Source organism: Microcebus murinus, chromosome 11 (assembly GCF_040939455.1).
Source record: "Microcebus murinus isolate Inina chromosome 11, M.murinus_Inina_mat1.0, whole genome shotgun sequence".
Taxonomy (NCBI): domain Eukaryota; kingdom Metazoa; phylum Chordata; class Mammalia; order Primates; family Cheirogaleidae; genus Microcebus; species Microcebus murinus.
In genome coordinates this window covers 93656447-93676415 of record NC_134114.1, presented here as the reverse complement: position 1 = coordinate 93676415, position 19969 = coordinate 93656447, and the positions used below count along the sequence as shown (strand labels likewise).

General features: G+C 40.0%; 1 long non-coding RNA gene across 3 annotated transcripts; it reads right to left on the bottom strand.

The window, feature by feature from the left end:
- Positions 1-1772: 1772 nt before the first annotated feature.
- LOC105884551 (uncharacterized) lies at positions 1773-19959 on the bottom strand. Of its 3 annotated transcripts, none has more exons than XR_012921729.1 (5): positions 19389-19959; positions 18918-18977; positions 11698-11830; positions 3895-4031; positions 1773-3064 (listed from the first exon to the last, which is right to left on the bottom strand). It is a non-coding gene; the product is annotated as an uncharacterized LOC105884551 (long non-coding RNA). The 3 variants fall into 3 exon arrangements; XR_012921728.1 differs by having other exon boundaries at positions 19393-19959; XR_012921730.1 differs by having other exon boundaries at positions 19519-19959.
- Positions 19960-19969: the final 10 nt, after the last annotated feature.

Below are 19969 nucleotides of genomic sequence, written 5' to 3'. Positions count from 1 at the left end.
ACTCCATCTCTTCAAGGAAAGAAAGAAAGGGCAACATTTTTGGGGTCCACACAAGCACTGAAGCCTGTGTTGTACAGTGGAGGGCTGGAATCTGAGGGTCAGGGGCACAGTCTTTGGGGGTGCGTTATGGAGAAGAGATTCCCAGTCCTTGTAACGAATTGCAGGCGTCCTCTGGAAGCTCGGATCCGTTTCAACTGACAGAGCACATGTTGCCCAGCCCTTGCAGTCAGAGAGTTCAGAAGTCCAACTGCTACATCTCTCCTGAGACCGTCTTTTTGTTTACTCATTGCACAAACGTTTATGGAGAGCCTACTTCTTGGCACGTGAACTAGGTGCTAAAGGTACGAAGATGAATCTGTCACAGCCTCTGTCGTGGAAGGGACCGTGGGAGAGACACTTGACGGCTCCCTGGCTGAACTGGGAGATGGTTTTATCAATCAGGAGACTCTGCCTGTTCTTCGAAGAGGGAAACATTGACTTAGTAATGAAATCCCTAGTTTTACTTCTTTTGTTTCTTGCTAAACTTGGAGGCACAGGACATGTTACATCATTACATTCCCGCACGCTTTCATGTAACATGCATTTGATCCCGTTTTAACATTTTTAGTAGCAAAAACTACGTGTCTGTGTTAGCCTGGGTTCCTTCCTAAGATGGGGAGACTACACTTGAGACTCACTCGGAAGGCCTGTCTGGATCCACGGCCACAGAGCTGGACAGGCCGGGGCTGCGGCAGGGTCGGTCGTGGCAGGGACCGTGTGTGCCGGGAGAGGGTGCACGACCCTCCCAACTGAGTGCCCAGTGCAGCAAGGACGGGGAGCACCATCCGGAGACTTTTCAGTTCTCCATCTCTCAGTAACCTGTGTGTGACAATCGGCAGCCTTGCAGGAAGGATTCCGCACTACCGAGGGAGAAATCAAACGGAGAGCATGGCCATGCAGCGCCTGCCTCCCCAACCGAAGGCCCTGCAGTTCCCTTTGAACAGGATGTGGCCCAGGGCTGCTCAGGCCATGTGCATCCAACTTGCACACAGGCGGCTCCTCTTTACCATGGCCATGCGGCCACTGGCCAATTAGTCCGTCGAGGATGAAGACCTATTCTGAAAGGCTCTGTTCTGCTGAAACAAAGCGGAGTATACGATAGAAAGTAAGGCAGTGGCACAGCAGGAAGAAGGCCCTGGTCCCCTCTCTACTCTGGGAACATGTTGACTCCACCCGAGAAGGCACTGCACTTGTGCAGGGAGGTTGTGGAGACCACAGGGGACTCTGTCAATTTAAGACAAATCAGGAAATCCTCGCTGAAGGGTTTTTGCTTCGTTTTTTCAAGGGTCACAAAATCTGAGCTACATTACCGATGTTCAAAGAATCCTTTAGAAAAATTAGTAAGAACATTTCACAAGAATGATACCACAAAAAAACAAAACAAAACAGAGTAACTTCCAAAGAGAAAATATAAATGATAAATGCAGACTAAATCTCCCTTCAATGACAGCCAAACAATTAAAGGGAAAGAAAGCTCTCCCCGCCACCAAAAAAGCTGACATTAGTAATAAAAGTTGAAAACAATCACTCAATGATGATTGAGTACTCAGTATAAACAAACCTTGTTCAGTTCTCTTATGTATTTTACACAAAACCACCAAGGCCTTTACTATTTTAGATGTACATTAATGTGTAGATTTCTGTAGGTAGCTGAAAGCTGCTGTAATCTGTAGTCATGCAGTTAGCATGTATGTCTTCTCATGTGGTCAACTGAAAGATGATCACTCAGAGCAATGACTTTTTCAGTGCCTATTTATTAAAGGAATAGGAATTAAAATGTTGAAAGAGCCAAAGAACTGATATTTCCTGTAACACCTTGCATTTCCTCTTAGGTCTTCCACCTGTAAGCTTCACAAAGAGACCTGCTAAAGAGTCATTGTCAAACACAGGGGCTACTGGGTATTGTAGATAGCATGTCAGAATTAGCTAGAAGAATTTGGGCAAAAAGAAAGAGTTTATGAAAAATCTCCAGTCAAATATAATACATTGTTCTTAACACTCAGAACTTTTTTTTAAAAAAGCTTATGAACTGCATTGTTATGGAAGAAGAAGAAAAGGGGGGAAACCCAAGGAATGAAATGCTCAAAGTTTGGCCATTCTCCCTTCAGGGATGCAGCTGATGACAGGGATGACAGAAAGAGACCCTTCTCCAACAGGGAGCTGCCTAGACTTGTCCCTTGGTCGATGCCATGGGGACTGAGGTGGCCACTGAGACAAGCAAGCTGTGTTTCGCAGCAGTGCCCTCCCTCTGAGAACTCCCACTCCACCTGTCAGTCGGAGAAAGGCTTGGTCCTCAACAACTCTTCTGGACAGGGTTTGCCTCCTCAGAAGCAACAACTTAACTTTGGTTTGCTTTCACTTCTCCCCATTAATGCTATCTTATAAACAAAGGCAATACTTGGAATTAAAATATTTGTATGATACATTGGCTGACTGAGACAAATTACCTGTGATTCATTTTATGTTTTAAACCAAGAAATCTCTCTGATATCTGAGCAGGAGATACCATTTCCTCACGCCCACAAGGAAAAAGGTCACCAATTAAATGTAATGACATATCCCATATATTGATCCACTAGGATTAGAGCATGCAGGCCTGAGAAGGGGCAGGTGTTCTTCATGGAGGGCTCCTGACTTGGCCAAATGCTGTTGATGAAGCTCAACTGGGACCTTGTATCCTGTTTTTATTTCTCCAACTGATGTGACCTTGCTCTCCAGATGTGGATTCTCTTGCTCATTTCTGCCGAGGCCTGAGGTCTCTGTGGGTTGATTTTGTTGGTGACTCAGCCTGTCTCTGACTCGAGATAGGCTCCTGTCCAGCTGTCCCAGGACATCCAGGTGCCTGGTTCACTGCACCGGCCAGATTTGATCTCTCTCTGCAGAGCCACCACTCATATTTCCTATCTTTGTCTCCTAGTCTGTTAGGAGCAATATGTCTTCTTTGTGACAGCTAGGTCACATGTGGGGAGTCCTACAGGGGAGTCCTGGGAGAGTCCTGGGAGAATGTAGTTGGAGCATTCCACCCCTGCAAAGTACAAGAAAGAAAATTGAAGTGACATTAGAAAGAATGTTGAGTACAGTAATTTAGAGTACCTGCCACACCCTAAAGAAAATGGGAATTCTCCACATTACTCATCTGCACTCTGAGAGTCTAGACAAGACAGTGCTCCCAGGCGGTGGAGGAAGAACAGCGTCTGTACCAGCGGGGCAGGCTGGGAGTTAGATAGGAGCCTTTGCAGCAGGAAACCCCATTGGGATGGGTTGCTACCTGAGGGTTCCTAAGATAGCGACACCTAGGGGTCACTGTACGGGATTCTTCCTGGCAGTGGAGTGTAGTTGACAGTACAGACTCTGGAGCCAAAGTGCTGGGTTTGAATCCTAGTTCTCCATCACTAGCTATGTGACCTTAGGTTTTCTGTACATATGATACATACTTTATGTATTACATCATATGTTAACTATTATATATACTATGTTAATATTATATGATATATAATGGTTAGTATAATATATAATGGTGTATACACACACACACACATATATATAAAGGCTAATTTGTGTGTCAAGCTGATTTATGTGTTGAATTGGCATGGGGTATCCAGAGTAAACATTTTTTCTGGGTGGGTTTATTGGGTGTTTCCAGATGAGAACAGCATTTGAATTGGCGAACTTAGTAAATCTGATGGTCCTTCCCAATGCAGGTGGCATCATTTAATCTGTTGAGGGCCTGAAGTGACTAAAAGGTGAAGAAAGGAGGATTTTACCCCTTTTTCCCCACCTCATCTTCTCCTGCCCCGGACTGGCTCTATGTCATCCTCTGCCCAGTCCGGATCCTTCAGCCCTGGACTGAATTACCCCGGCAGCTCTCCGGTCTCCAGCTTGCAGATGGGAGATGGTGGGACTCGTCAGCCTCCACGGTCAGGTGAGCCAATTCTTCATAATCTCTCTCTCCACACACACACCCCTGGTTCTGCTTCTCCGGAGCCCTTGGACTGAGACAATACACACATGCACGTGTGTGGCGGGTACATGAGTGTTTTCCCCCCTTTCGCTTCTTCCCAAGGCTTTGGCAGGTCCAGCTCCACCTGGGGGTGGGTGGGTGCCAGGGTGGCAATGGCGAAGAGAAGAAAGGGGGGGGCAGTTCTCCCCAGATAAGATTCTCCCTCCCCTACTAACTTTGGAAGTTCAGAGTATTCTTTTATTACACAAGTAAGCAACTTTCCTAACAAGAAGTCTAACTCTACACAAGGAACAAGGGAACGATGAAGAGGAATGACAGAGGATTCTCTTAAGCAAATAATCTTCTGTAACATAATTGCAGATTAAAAGATGATGACAGGGTGCATCAATTATCTATTACTGCCCAACAAATCACCCCAAAACTTAGTGTCTTAAAACAACAATGGCTTATTATTTCTCATACTTCTGTGAGTTTCCCAGGCAGTTTCCATGCTGATTTTGCCTGTGCTTACTCACTTAGCTCCATGCAGCTGAATGGTTATCTGGCTGGAAGGCTAAGATAGCCCACTCACATATCTGGCAGTTGGTGCTGGCTGGGGTGCCTTGGTTTTCCTCCATGTGCACCCAGTCTCCCATAGGCTAGCCCAGCTTCTTTACATGGCAGTCCCAGAGCAGTGCCCCAAGAGGTGAAGGCAGCACCTCCGAGGCTGCTTGATGCCGACGCTAAGGAACACAAACAACCTCACTGCTACCACATTCTATTGGTCAAAGCAAACAAGGTGAGCTAAAATCCAAAAGGCTGGAGAAATGGACACCATTTCTGGATGGGATGAGAAGCAAAGTCACATTACAAAAAGGAGTGCATACTGGAGGTGAAAAGGTGGGGAAGAGGATTTGGGATCATTAAACAATTTGCCACATGGGTAAAATCAGAGCTGATACAATGAAGCATTTAGTGATTGCTATGGTCTGAATGTATCTCCCCAAATTCATATGTTGAAACTTAATCCCCAATATGATAGCATCAAGAGGTGGGACCTTTTGGAAGGGATTAAGTCCCTCATGAATGGGATCAATGACCTTATAAAAGAGGTGTGAGGAGGGGAGTATGGAGTTAAAATGTAGAAATTTTTCCTTCCTTCCTTCCTTCCTTCCTTCCTTCCTTCCTTCCTTCCTTCCTTCCTTCCTTCCTTCCTTCCTTCCTTCCTCCCTCCCTCCCTCCCTCCCTCCCTCCCTCCCTCCCTCCTTCCTTCCTTCCTTCCTTCCTTCCTTCCTTCCTCTCTCTTTCTTTTTTTTCTTTCTTCTTTCTTTTCCTTGCAATCAAAGTTAGGCTGTCATCTGTTTAATATAACTTGCTATAAGATCTTTTCGTAAGCCTCATGGTAACCACAAAGCAAAAACCTATAATACATACAGTAAAAATAAAAAGCAAGGAATTAAAACATACTGTGTAATATGAGGAAAATCACTTAACCACAAAGGAAGACAGTAAGCAAGGAAGAGAGAAATTACAAATCAAGCAGAAAACAAGTAACAGAATGGCAGTAGTAAGTCCTTACCTATCAAAATAACATTGAATTTAAATGACTAAATTTTCCAATTAAAAGACAAAGAATTGCTGAATGAATTAATAAACAAGATGCAACTATATGCTGCCTACAAGAAACTTACTTCACCTATAAAGATACACATAGACTGAAAGTGAAGGGGTAGAAAAATATATTCCGTGCAAATGGAAACCAAAAAAAGAGCAAGAGTAGCTATACTTACAGCAAATAAAATAGATTTCAAGTCAAAAACTGTAAAAAGAGATAAAGAAGGTAACTATATAATGATAAATGGGTCAATTCAGTAAGATTAGCAATTTATATCTATACACATAATTTTTATATATATACAATGTACATAAATATAATTTTATATATACTATATATAAATATGATTTATATATATACATATATACACCCACAATACTAGAGTACCAAATACATAAAGCAAATATTAATAAATCTAAAGGGAGAGACAGACAACAATATAATAATACTAGGGGACTTCAACACCTCCACTTTCACTAATGGACAGATGATCCACACAGAAAATCAATAAAAAAAGAAAAGACAAGACATAAAGGGCATCCAAATTGGAAAGGAAAAAGCCAAATTATCCTTGTTTGCAGATGACATGATCTTATATTTAGAAAAATCTAAAGACTCCACCAAAGATGTCTTAGAACTTATAAATGCATTCAGTAAAGTTGTATGATCCAAAACCAACATATAAGAATCAGTAGCATTTATATACACCAATAACTTATATAAATCAAGAAAAAGAAATTAAAAAGCAATCTCACAATAGCTATCAAAAAATACCTAGTTTTAAATTTAATCAAAAAAGTGAAATATCTCTACAAAGAAAACTAACACACTGATGAAAGAAATGGAAAAGAACACAAAAAATGGAAAGATATCCTATGCTCATGGATGGGATGAATTAATATTGTTGAAAATGTCCATAGTACCCAAAGTGATCTACAGATTCAATACAATCCCTATCAAAATACCAGGGACATTCTTCACAGAAATAGGAAAAGAAATCCTAAAATTCACATGGAGCCACAAAAGACCCCAAATAGCCAATGCAATCATGAGCAAAAAGAACAAAGCTGAAGGCATCACATTATCTGACTTCAAAGTATCCTACAAAGTCATAGTAACCAAAACAGCATGGTTGTGGCATAAAAGCTGATATGTAGACCAATGGAACAGAGTAGAGAACTCAGATATAAATTCACACATTTACAGCCAACTGATTTTCAACAAAAGCACCAAGAACAGTTTCTTTAATAAATGGTGCTAGGAAAACTGGATAACCATGTGTAGAAGAATGAAACTAGACCCTTGTCTATTACCATATATAAAAATTAGATCAAAATGGATTAAAGACTTAAATGTAAGATCTGGAAGTATGAAACTACTAGAAGAATACATTGGGGAAATGCTTCAGGACATTGGTCTAGGCAAAGAAGTTTTGGGCAAGACCTCAAAAGCACAGGTAGAAAAAGCAAAAATAGACAAATGGGATGACATCAAGCTAAAAAGCTTCTTCACAGCAAAGGAAACAACAAAATGAAGAGACAACCTACAGAATGGGAGTAAATATTTGCAAACTATCCATCTGCCAAAGAATTAATAATCAGAATATATAAGAAACTCAAACAACTCAATGGCAAAAAATCCACAAGTAATCTAATTAAAAAATAAGCAAAAGATCTGAATAGATATTCCTAAAAAGTAGACATATGAATGGCCAACAAGTGTATGAAAAAAATGTTCAACATCACTTATCATCAGGGAAATGCAAATCAAAACCACAATGAAATATCATCTCACTGCAGTTAAAATGGCTACTACCAAAAAGACAAAAAATAACAAATTCTGGCAAGGATGCAGAGAAAGGGGAACTCTCCTGTCCTGTTGGCAGAAATGTAAATTAGTACAGCCACTGTGGAAAACAGTATGGAGGTTCCCCAAAAATCTAAAAGTAGAACTATGATCCAGCAGTTCCACCACTGGGTATTTATCCTAGTAATCCCCCTGTTGGGTATATATTCAAAAGGGAGGAAATCAGTATATCAAAGGATATCTGTACCCCCATGTTTATTACAGCACTATTCACAACAGCCAAAATACAGAATTAACCTAAGTGGCCATCGACAGATGAATGGATAAAAAAATGTGGTACATATATATAAGTAATATTATTCAGCCATAAAAGAAGAATGAAATCCTGTCATTTGCAGTGACATGTATGGAACTGGAGGGCATTATGTTAAGTGAAATCAGCCAGACATAGAAAGACAAATATTGCATGTTCTCACTCATATGTGGGAGCTAAAAAAATTGATCTCATTGAGGTAAAGGGTAGAATGATGGTGACTAGAGGCTGGGAAGGGTGGGGTGGGGCGGGGCAAAGAGAGTTTGGTTAATGGGCACAAAAATACATTCAGATAGAAGGAATAAGTTCTCAGGTTCAATAGCAGAGCAGGGTGACTACAGTTAACAACATATTGTGCATATCAAAGTGGCTAGAAGAGAGGACTTGTATTGTTCCCAACACATAGAAATGATACTCAAGGTGATAGGTACCCCAAATACCCAGGCTTAATCATTACACATTCTATGCATGTAACAAAATGTCACGCATAGCACATAAATATGTAAAAATACTATGTATCAATTTTTTAAAAAGCTAAATCTAAGAAAGGAAAAAAAAGAGGTACAAGGGAGGTCCTCACCCCTTTGCCTCCCCCCACCATGTGAAGGCAGTGAGAAGGCCAAGCCCTCACCAGACACCAAATCGGCTGTCACCTGATCTGGACTTCCCAGCCTTCAGAACAGTGAGAAATACAGTTATATGATTTATAAATTAACCAGTCTAAGGTGTTTTGTTATCGCAGCAAGAACAGGGTAAGTCAGTGATGATATAGAAATTCGATGTTCAGTACCATCTTCTAAACAAGGCAAACACAATCATCACAGGGACTAATAATTTCTCATTGTTGTTGTTGGAATTCCATTCAGAAAAGTTAAAAACTATTTCTGCAGTAATTGTAGTTGAAGGCAGGAATGTTTAGTAACCTCTTGGTGATGGAATTAATAACTTCTTTTTTTTTTAACTGTAGCTTAAAAGTCATAAGAAAACATCACCTTTATAATGCCCCTTCCAGCTCCAAGAATCTAGAATTCTGGAATTTATATCAAGCCTTGAAGGGGCAGCAGAACTTTATTAGGTCCTGTTGTTGAAACCTTTAGCTTTTAAGGTTCTCTGGCACGTTCCTTCATTGAATGGAAAATTTGGAGGCTTTTCAGAATCATTTAAATGGGTTTCTGATGTGCCCTTGGTAGAAAGGGAGATAGAAATCCTCTTTCTCCTCAAATTAAAATCTTTCCTCTGGACTTACGCTTGAAAACGGGCTGGCTTTGGCCCACCGCTGCCTGGCTGTCCTCTGCAGGCAGCTGGAGGCAGCAGAGCCACCTGTGAAGAGAGGTGAAGTGGCCAGGTTCTCCCTCAGATGCCTGGGCAGGGAGGACTGCCGCCTGGTGACAGAGCCAGCCCTGCATGGGTTATTTACCTCCCTGGACCCGGCATTCTTATCTGTTAAGTGAGAGGCGCTGGACTAAAGCCCTTCCTGTTCTGATATCGGAAGGCTCTAGAAGCAGGGTAGATGGGCAGGGGGCTGGCTGCAGCAGCGCCCTGTGCTCAGAACACAGCGGACAGGCACCGGGGGCCCTTGGTGCTCACCCCAGGAAGTGAGTGGCTCTTCATGCCCTTGCCCATCAAGGCCGGAGTTGTCACTTCTCCCTGCTACCTTTTCAAATTCACTTTCAGTTCCTACACTTGAAAACCACCATGCGCTGTTCACAAGATTTGAAAGTCTTTTCTTTTGAACAATTGTGTTACTGTTGTTGCAGGAAAGATGACGCCTAAACATTTTTCCTTTCTATCTATGTCTTCCAAAAACATTTCTTAAACTCGTAATTTACACATCATCATAAAAGACATCCCAGAGTATTATATTAATTGTACTCAATGAAAAAATAAAATACAAATTTTGATGAGTGGAATAACTAAAAGACTGGAGGGAAAAACACCAAATTATTAACAGTATTTACTTTGGGGGATTGAGATTAGATTTTTCCCCTGAATTTTAAATTTTTTATTTTTTTAAAAAAATTATACAGAAAAACTAAATTTGCTCAAAAATACTTGTTATAATAATCCCAGACTTAGAGCTACATGCTTAAGGAAAAATTAAGAATTTTTTTTCACTCCTAAAATAACATATTAGCTTGTTTGTACAGATTGATGTGAAAACAGTGGCTTGCAGTTTATCATATATTTGACTCTAATTTTATGACCATGGATTAGCCCTGTGATAGTGAATACAGGCTAGATTTACAATACCAGTGTCTTTTTCTCTCCAAGGAAAGCACATTAAACTGCCACTCTCTAGTTCCCGGGGCCACTTCAACCTGAAAGCCCTGTAGCTGTTAGACCTTCAAAAGTCCCTTTAAATAGGAAAAAATCAAGCAAGCGAGCAACAACACACACAAGAAGAGAAGGAATGTTTTCTGTAACAATTTCAGATGTGTGCTATCAGCCTGCTTTCCTGAGCAGAGCTCTCCACCAGAAGTCCTAGGAGCCACTTGCTTATCAGTTGATGGGGGAAAGATATTCAAGGAGAAATCCACACAGACACTGTTAGCCAGTGGCCAGCACCAAACACACGAAATGATAAGAATGTCGATGTTTAAAAGAGCTGGAACTTTTTGAAACAGAGAAGTACATGGACTTTGTCAATCTGATGTTTTAACGAGGAGACAGATGCCACCATTTTGCTTTGCCAACCATTTTTTTAGTAGGGGGTGGGGGGAGGGGTTGCCTGTTTCTGAGGATACTAATTATATCTCAAGTTGCAGTCAAGAAAAAATTTCCCTCTAGACTACTGTTGCTACCAGCAATTAGGCTCACAATTAAGTATTTCTGTAAAATAATAATGTTGGAAGTATTTTAATGTCACTTAAAATATGAATATTTTGAGCTTTCCTAAATTTCCCACTTTAAAAGAAAATTCCTTCAGGCAGTTTCTCTTAACAAGAATGCAAATGACATAGACTTGTTTAAAGTGGAATTTCTCTCTTCTAAAACAGTAGAATCTGTTTTTACATCTCTCTCCTCAAACACAGTGAGGAATCATTACCAATAAATGAGAGTCAATTTGTATTTTACCTTTTAAGCTAAACATAATATATAGCATGATTCAGTCTAACAAAACATGTTTTGAAGTAGGTAAATCTGTTCATAGCAACTTCACAAATGTTCCTTTGACTTCGGATTTATTATTTCAACTGTCTCTGGTGAGGGCATTTCATATGCTTATAAATCTCTTTAGTTTCTTTTTGTGTTTTAGTGCTTCATGTTAATGGACTCCATAACTGTTACATAAAACACATCTATCAGCAAAGGTTTGGGAACAAACATTTATACCAAGACTGTTTAAAAGTTGGCAGCCTTGGTGAGCAGTAAATAACAGTGAATAGGACAGAACATAAATACACAGATCAATTTAATAACAGATTGTCTCCAAAGAATTAAAAACAGTGTTGCCTGAACTGTCAAGGAAAACACATCCAGCACTCAGATCAATGCAGCATGAAGTAGGAATCATCAGGGTTTCACGGCACTAGATTTTAGTTCTCTTGCATAAATAAATTTCCCTTAATTTTTGGAATAGAATCAATGTCCAATCCATCTCCTTCACAAGTTGCAAGAACCGTATTTACTTGCTCTTCACTTCTCGTCACTTCCCAATTATCATGCTGGAATACAACTGTGCTTCCATGTTCCCTAAATTAACCATTTTTGACCATTTACCTTAAGTTAGATGTTTGTGCAATCTCCACGACACTTGAATATCACAGAAGCACGTATATTAAAGTTTTCAATGAACTTCAATTCCTCAGTTTTCTTGGTTTATAACAATATCTCCCTCCCAGAATTAAAGAGCACATCGTACACAAGATCCTTTGAACATAGTAGGTACTTGAGGAAGGTTAGATTGCCCTTCTGTAATCTTTCTCCATGGGCTGAAAAATATTCCTTTACATAGTCTTAAACCCGTCCATGTACACATCTTACCTTTGAAACGCCTTGAGGGCATCTTCGTTTGGTATCCCAGTGCCCAGCCTGGGTGAGGTCAACACTGCTGCTTCTGTTCTGGCTGGTGGGGAAGGAGCCCAGGGAGGGTGAGAGCAGGGCGACTTCATGACACCTGTATAGAAGAGTGTTTGCCAGTTTTGTCCAGGTTGGCAAACAAAAGCAAGACTAGTTTTTAATCCTTTGAAGAGCTGTCACTGAAAGTTTGGCAGGGGCACTCATGAAGAGGAGAACACTGGGTAAAGACCAGCTCCAGAAGAACATGCTATGCATGTTAACGACAAGAACATGAGAGCCCAGTAATTTCAGCCCTGCTGTCAAGTTCCGGCCAGCAGGCTCCAGTGCCCCCTGAGGATCTTGGGTGACTTCATGCTCCCCTTATCCTAACACTTGAAGGAAATTTCCCAGGCAAAAACTCATCATGCAAACAGCTAGTAATGAATAAAGGCCTTAGGCATTTATTTGTAAAAAGTGAATTTAATTTTAAAAAGGCATTTGTGTCAGTTCTATTGCAGTTTGAGGGGAAAGTAATTTTGACTGAACTAAGATGCCATTTACATAAATGAGGGGAGAAGTTAATATACTGTACAAAAAATAAAGGGTTTTGAAAGAGATCGAAATGTAGTTTTGAGAACCACATTTTACAAGCAGCCAAAATCTAAAAATTGCTTCTGATATGCTAGGAACAAAACCCACTAAATATGGATAAAACGGTACTCTTTGTTACTCATAAATGATTAATACATGAAACACAAGCAGTCTGTTTCTGCGATGAATCAAAACTACAACAAGAAAAGAGGCAAACAGAAAACATTAGACTGTTATTTATTTTGATATTATAAAATATAACTGCCAAAAGATTAGCTAATCTTCTTTTTATAATTCATACATGTGATACTAGGGTTTCATTCATAGTCTTACATTTTATCTACAATTATAATTGTACAATTTTACACTATGATTATGTCACTGTTTTGCACGTGAAAGAGACCACATAGGAATGCCCACAAATGCAAGTAATTGTGTTAGGATAGTAAGACTGATTATAAGTGACTTTTAAAAAATTAATGACTGAGAATTTTCCAAAATTGCTAAAAGACATCAAGTCACAGAATCAAAAAACTCTATGAATCCCAAGTAGGATAAATATATTTTTGAAAATTTACCCTTACACAAGTTCTTTAAAACTGCTTAAAAAACAAAATATACAGAGAAAAATGTTAAAATCATTTAGATAAAAAAACAGACACCTTCAAGGGTGCAATAATTAGACTAACAGCAGATTTCTCAATAGAAATAATACAAGATAGAAGTCAAAAGAAACGACATATTCATACCACTCAAAGAAAATAATTTTATACTGGGCAAAAGTATCCTCAGGAATGAAGACATTTTCAGATAAACAAAATAATTTGTCGCTTGCTGACTAGCAGTTAAGTAAATACTAAATGGAATTCTTTAGGCAGAAGATAAATGATCACATGTATAAAGTCTGAAATACAGGAAGTAATGAAGAGCAATGATAATATAAATATGTGGATGAATCTAAGTGTATATGAGTTTATTAGGCAATAATAATTATGCGTTATGGGGGTAAAATAATACATGACAGCATTGCATAAAATTCCACAGAGGGCAAATGGAGGTAAAGTATCCTGAGGTTCTGCCATTACCCGGAAAGAGAATAAAAGTAACAAGTAATCTTAGACTTTGAAGAATCAAGAATACATGCTATAATCTCCAGCACAACTACTTAAGAATAATACAAGAATATATAACTATCAATGCCTGTGTCAGGGGGAATACAGAATATTAAAATCTGTTGCACCACATAAGAATAAAGCAAGAAAGGGGAGAAAGGGGGACATAAAATAGGATTCCAGTAGCAAGAAAACAGAGATGTAAGTGAATATACTAAATGTCAACAGACTACATGTTCTATTTAAGATTATAAAACTTCATTCAAAAACCAATTTATGCTACTTAAAAGAGATATATTAAAACATAAGGACCGAAAGAATGAAAGTAGAATCATAGTAAAAGATAAACCAAAAGAGAGTTATATTAATATCAGACTTTAAGGCAAAAAGCATCACTAGAAATAAAGAATGATATTTCATGACAAAAAATTCATCAAAAGATAAGTTTAGATTTGTTTGCATTTAATAAAATTGCCTCAAAATAAAGAAAGAAAAAATTCGCAAACCTACAAGGAGAAATAGACAATCTACAGTCATAATGAGATATATTTTTAACACACTTCGCTCAGTAACTCTTAATAACAAGCAGATAAAAAGTCAGTAAAAATAAAGATATGAATGCAGGGCCAACAAACAATCTGATGGACACATATCAGTATATAGAATACTAAATCCAACAAGGGCAGAATCAAAAAAATTATTCAGATCCTCTGTGAAAAAGGAAGTCTCTACATATTTGAAAAGAATGAAATAATACAAAATATGTTCTCTGACCACAATAGAACTTAAGCTTGAAATCACTAACAAAAAGATTTTTTAAAAGTCATCCTTTGGAAATGAAGTACTATACTTCTACAACATGGGTCAAAAAAGAAATGAAAATATAAAGTAGAAAATATTTTTAGCTGAATGATAATCAAAACTCGAGGGAAGCCGGGCGCGGTGGCTCACGCCTGTAATCCTAGCACTCTGGGAGGCCGAGGCGGGCGGATTGCTCAAGGTCAGGAGTTCAAAACCAGCCTGAGCGAGACCCCGTCTCTACCATAAAAATAGAAAGAAATTAATTGGCCAACTAATATATATATATATAAAAATCAGCCGGGCATGGTGGCTTGTGCCTGTAGTCCCAGCTACTCGGGAGGCTGAGGCAGGAGGATCGCTTGAGCCCAGGAGTTTGAGGTTGCTGTGAGCTAGGCTGACGCCACGGCACTCACTCTAGCCTAGGCAAGAAAGCGAGACTCTGTCTCAAAAAAAAAAAAAAAAAAAAAAAACTCGAGGGAAGAAGCTGAATCTGTGCTTATTTTTTTTTTTTTTTTTTGAGACAGAGTCTCACTTTGTTACCCAGGCTAGAGTGAGTGCCGTGGCGTCAGCCTAGCTCACAGCAACCTCAAACTCCTGGGCTCAAGCGATTCTGCTGCCTCAGCCTCCCGAGTAGCTGGGACTACAGGCATGCACCACCATGCCCGGCTAATTTTTTCTATATATATTAGTTGGCCAATTAATTTCTTTCTGTTTATAGTAGAGACGGGGTCTCGCTCTTGCTCAGGCTGGTTTTGAACTCTTGACCTTGAGCAATCCACCAGCCTCGGCCTCCCAGAGAGCTAGGATTACAGGCGTGAGCCACCGCGCCTGGCCCTGAATCTGTGCTTATTAAGGGAAACTTTTATCATTTCCATTGCATAAAAAAAGGCATAAAAACTGATGAACTAAGTTCATCTCGAGAAGATACAAAAACAACAGTAAATTGAAGTTAAAGAAGTAATAAAGTTAGAAAATAAATTAATAAAATAAAAACAAATATATTAATATTATATTCACCAGCTTTTCCTTAGTGAAAGTGCCCAAGAAAAATGAGAAAATAAATAACCAATGTCAGGAATGAAAAAGAAGGTATTACTATAGGTCCTTACTATATGTCTGTGTCTTATAGACATTGCTATAGAACCATAAAAAGATATTTTAAACTTTATATAAATCAATTTTAAAATATAAATGAAATAGATATATTCCTTGAAAAATGCATATACAAATTGACAGAAGGATAGAAAATTTGAATAACCCTTCAACTATTAAAAAAATTAAATATACAATTTAGAACTTTACAATTAGGAAAACTCCAGTCCCAGATGGCTTTAAACAAACATTTAAGGAAGAAACGGCAATATTACACAAACCCTTTAAGAGTATAGGAAAAACAGCTACCGTGTTTCCCCGAAAATAAGACCTACCCATAAAATAAGCCCTAGCAGGATTTCTAAGCATTTGCACCATATAAGCCCCACCCTGAAAATAATACCTAGTGCTGGGCATGGCTATGCAGCGTATCTGCACAACCCATGCATTTCGTCGTGGAGCAGAAGACGAGCAGCCCTTCTCATCTGCCCCATGAGAACTCTCTTGCTGGACTTGAGAGATTGGGGCCAATGGTTCTTACAGGAAATAGAGTCGCAAGAAATTCAGGATGGAATTCGGGGTTTGAGGAGTTATGATGATGTTCCAGAAGATGACTTAACCATATTTGAATAATGTAGACTGTTGTACCGTACTTAAAAATAATAACACATCAACTGAAAATAAGCCCTAGAGTGTCTTCTTGAGGAAAAATAAATATAAGACCCTGTCTTATTTTTGGGGAAACACAGTACTATTTGCCAATTCATGGTAAGGGATACAAAAATTGATAAGACATTCCAAGAAAGGAAAATTTCAGGCTAGTTTCATTCATGAATTTAGATGCAAATATCCTGAAAATAGTATTAGCAAATTTATCCACTAACATCAAAATAGCCTGTGGGTGATCAGCTCAGTCTGCCCTAGAAACCCAGGGCCACACTTACCTACTGTTTTCTCCTGAACTTTAGGAGAAAGCCTTTTTTGTTTGTTTGTTTTTGGTGAGTATTTTAATGAAAAAGTTTAGCAAACCACATCTAGTAATATATGAAAAGGCCGAATCATGTTGGCTGTACTCCAGAATGCAAGCTTGGGTTAAGATTTGAAAATCAATGCAATTCATCACATTAACAGAATAAGGGAAATCATCTAATTATTTCAATTCATTTCAACAGATGTTAATAAAATTCAAATCAAACATATGATAACAAAAAACTCCTAGCAAACTAGGACTCGAAAGGAATTTTATTAATCTGAAAAAAAGATATTCCCCCAAAAGAATCTTCAGCAAACATCATACTTCATGGTGAACATTGAAAGCTTTTCTTCTGGGACTGGGCACAAGACGGGTGTATGAGCTTCCTAGGGCTGCGGTAATAAGTAACCACAAACCAGGTTGCTTTATTTATTTATTTATTTTTTTGAGACAGAGTCTCATTCTGTTGCCCAGGCTACAGCCTAGCTCACAGCAACCTCAAACTCTTGGGCTCAAGCGTTCCTCCTGCCTCGGCCTCCCGAGTAGCTGGGACTACAGGCATGTGCCACCATGCCCGGCTAATTTTTTTTGTATATATTTTTAGTTGCCCAATTAATTTCTTTCTATTTATAGTAGAGATGGGGTCTTGCTCTTGCTCAGGCTGGTTTTGAACTCCTGACTTCGAGCAATCCACCCGCTTCGGCCTCCCAGAGTGCTAGGATTACAGGCGTGAGCCACCGCACCCGGCCTTAAACCAGGTTGCTTTAAAAGAGAAATGTATTGGCTCACAGTTCTGGAGGCTAGTAGCCTAAATCAAGGTGTTGGCAGGGCCAGGCTCTCTTTGAAGGCTCAAGGAGAAGATCCTTCCTTGCTTCTTCCTAGCCTCTGATGGTTGCCAGCAAACTTTGGCATCCCTTGGCTTGTACACTCAGCACCCCATTCTCTGTCTCCATCTTCACAGGGTGTTGTGTGTGTGTGTGTGTGTCTATGTCTCTTCTCTTCTTTTTATAAGGACACCATCCTATTAGAGTAGGGCACACTCTACTCCAGTATGATCTCATCTTAACTTGATTATGTCTGCAAAGCCTCTGTTTCCAAATAAGGACACATTCACAGATACTGGAGTTTAGGACTTCAATATCTTTTTGGGGGACAATTCAATCTACAACCCAAGGACTCCTACTGTTTTCACTTCCTTTTGTACTACAGGTCCTAGGCAGTACAATAAGAAATAAATAAATAAATAAATAAAAGGCATAATGAAATAAAATGGTCATTATTCATAAATTATATAATTGCCTATGGAGAAAATCCTAAATAATTCACAGATAAATTATTAGAATGAATAAGTAAGCTTAAAAAGGTTGGTATATAAAAAGCTAACATATAAATTAATTTTACTATAATATAATAGCAACAAACAGGAAAATATATGCTTAAAATGGTACAATTTATAATAGCATAAAAAACCAAATACTTGGAAATCAATCTAATAAAATATATGTAAGCCATCTGGGCAGAAAGCTATAAAATCTTATTGAGATAAATTAAAGAAGACCTAAATATGCCATATTCATGAGAAGACTCAAAATTGTAAATTTGCCAAGTCTTAAATGATCTATAGATACAATGCAATCCCAACCAAAATCCCTGTATGTGGAAACTGACAAGCTGATTCTCAAGTTGATATGGACATGGAAAAGGTCAAGAATAGCCAGGAATTTGTTGAACAAAGTTGAGAGGGCATGCAATACTGAATATGAAGACTTATTATAAAGCTATTTTAATTAAGATGGTGTGGTATTGGCACACAGACAGATAAATGGGCCACTGGACAGACTGCCCACAAACAGGAACATGCATATAAAGACACTTGCTCCATGGCAGAAATAGTACTAAAGAGCAGTGAGAAAAGGAGAGACTTTTCAATAAATTGTGATATAACAAGTAGATATTAATATGGGGGAAAAATGAATTTGTTCCCTACCTTATGCTATGCACCAAATAGCTACATGCAAAAACATGGATGGATTTCCCAAACATAAGTTAAGCAACAACAAAATACTGTAATATTCCATCCATACAAAGCTAAAACATAACTAAACTATAAGAAGTCAAGATTGCAGTTCATTTGGGGAGGAAAAAGTATTAACTGGCAGGAGCTATAAGAGGAGTTTCTAGAAAGCTGGTGAATATTTTATTTCTTTGCCTGGGAGTGGGGTGGGGTGGTGGTGGTATAAAAAGTAGTTAGGCACATTCATTCAACAACTATTTATAGAGAAATCACTATATACCAGGCATTCATTGTACTATATCGGGATCATTAAAAGGCATGATCCCTGCTCTGGTGGTGCCTTCTTATGATAGCAGAGACAGACAAAAATAATTGCAGTAATGAACACAGATAAATATATACAATCACCTAGGGGGGTAGGTGCTCTGGGAGTCACCCTTAGCTTGCGGCACAACTTGGACTCTATTGGCGGTGGGGCTGAGGAGGAAAGCCATTAAGTCCTTCACTGCACTGAATCATAAAACTAGTTCAGAAGTGTTCTGCCCACCTCTAAAAAGCAGTGGTCACTCCTTTTATGTATAATGAATGGTTCCAATGACATTTTAGATCTACACTTAGTTACCCTTAGGTATCCCATCCGTCTATCCAAAGAAAATCTTGCCTTGAAAGATGGCACCAGCCCCTAAAAAAACCCAAGAGAATATCATTAGTTTTTAGTTAATTTTAGGACTCTTACTCTAAAATCAAAAAGTGCTTTTGAAATCCTAATTCAAAAAGCCATGAAAACAACCTGTTCCAGGTTATGAAATACTTATATGCTCATAGTAGAACACCTGGGAAATCAGAAAATTACAAAGAAAACAAAAATCCATAACTCTATCACCACAGCTACTGTAAATGTTGTGGTGCATGTCTTTCAAGTTTCGAAATGCCTATATATATATATTAATTTTCGCAGTCGAGAACGGAATTCCTATGTGGTTTTGCAACCTGGGTTTTCCATTTAAAAATATAATGGGAATTTCCCCAGTCATTAAATAATCTTCCTAAACATAACTCTTAAGTTTGCAGAAAGTCCACTCTGTAGATATACCTACAAGTCAGTTAGTCTACGCTGTTTCACAGGAAGAGTTCTGCTGACCTCGGCTGTGGGCCGTGTGGTAAACGCCGCCCTGCGTCGGAGGAGGCGAGATCTCGGGAGCGCCTCCAAACACGGCACTTACCACCCACGGGGAGTTCTCCAAGGCACCGGCGGCATCGCGAACCCAGCAGGTCCCAGCCTCCCCCAGCGGGAATCACGTCGGTGAGAGGCCATCCCGGGACCGCGAGGGTCCGAGGCGCCGCCGACGGCTCCCCGACAGCGAGCGGCGGGCACAGGCGGGCGCGGGCACAGGCGGGCGGGCGCACACTCCCGCCCCGCGCCGCGCCGGGCGCACGCGCGTCCCCAGCGCCCTCGACTTTCCGCGCGGGCCTCCGCGCCGACCCCGCACGCCCCGGGCCGCTCCCGGCCGCACCCGCCCCGGGCCGAGGGTCCGCGCCGCGCCCGGCCGCGGGCTCCCTCCGGCCTGGAGCCAGACGCGCCGCGGGCGCACGGGTGGGGCGCCCCGGCCGGCGGTCCGCTCGCGCCGCCCGAGTCCCGGCCCCGGCCCCGCCGCGCCGCCGGGCGGGGGAGGA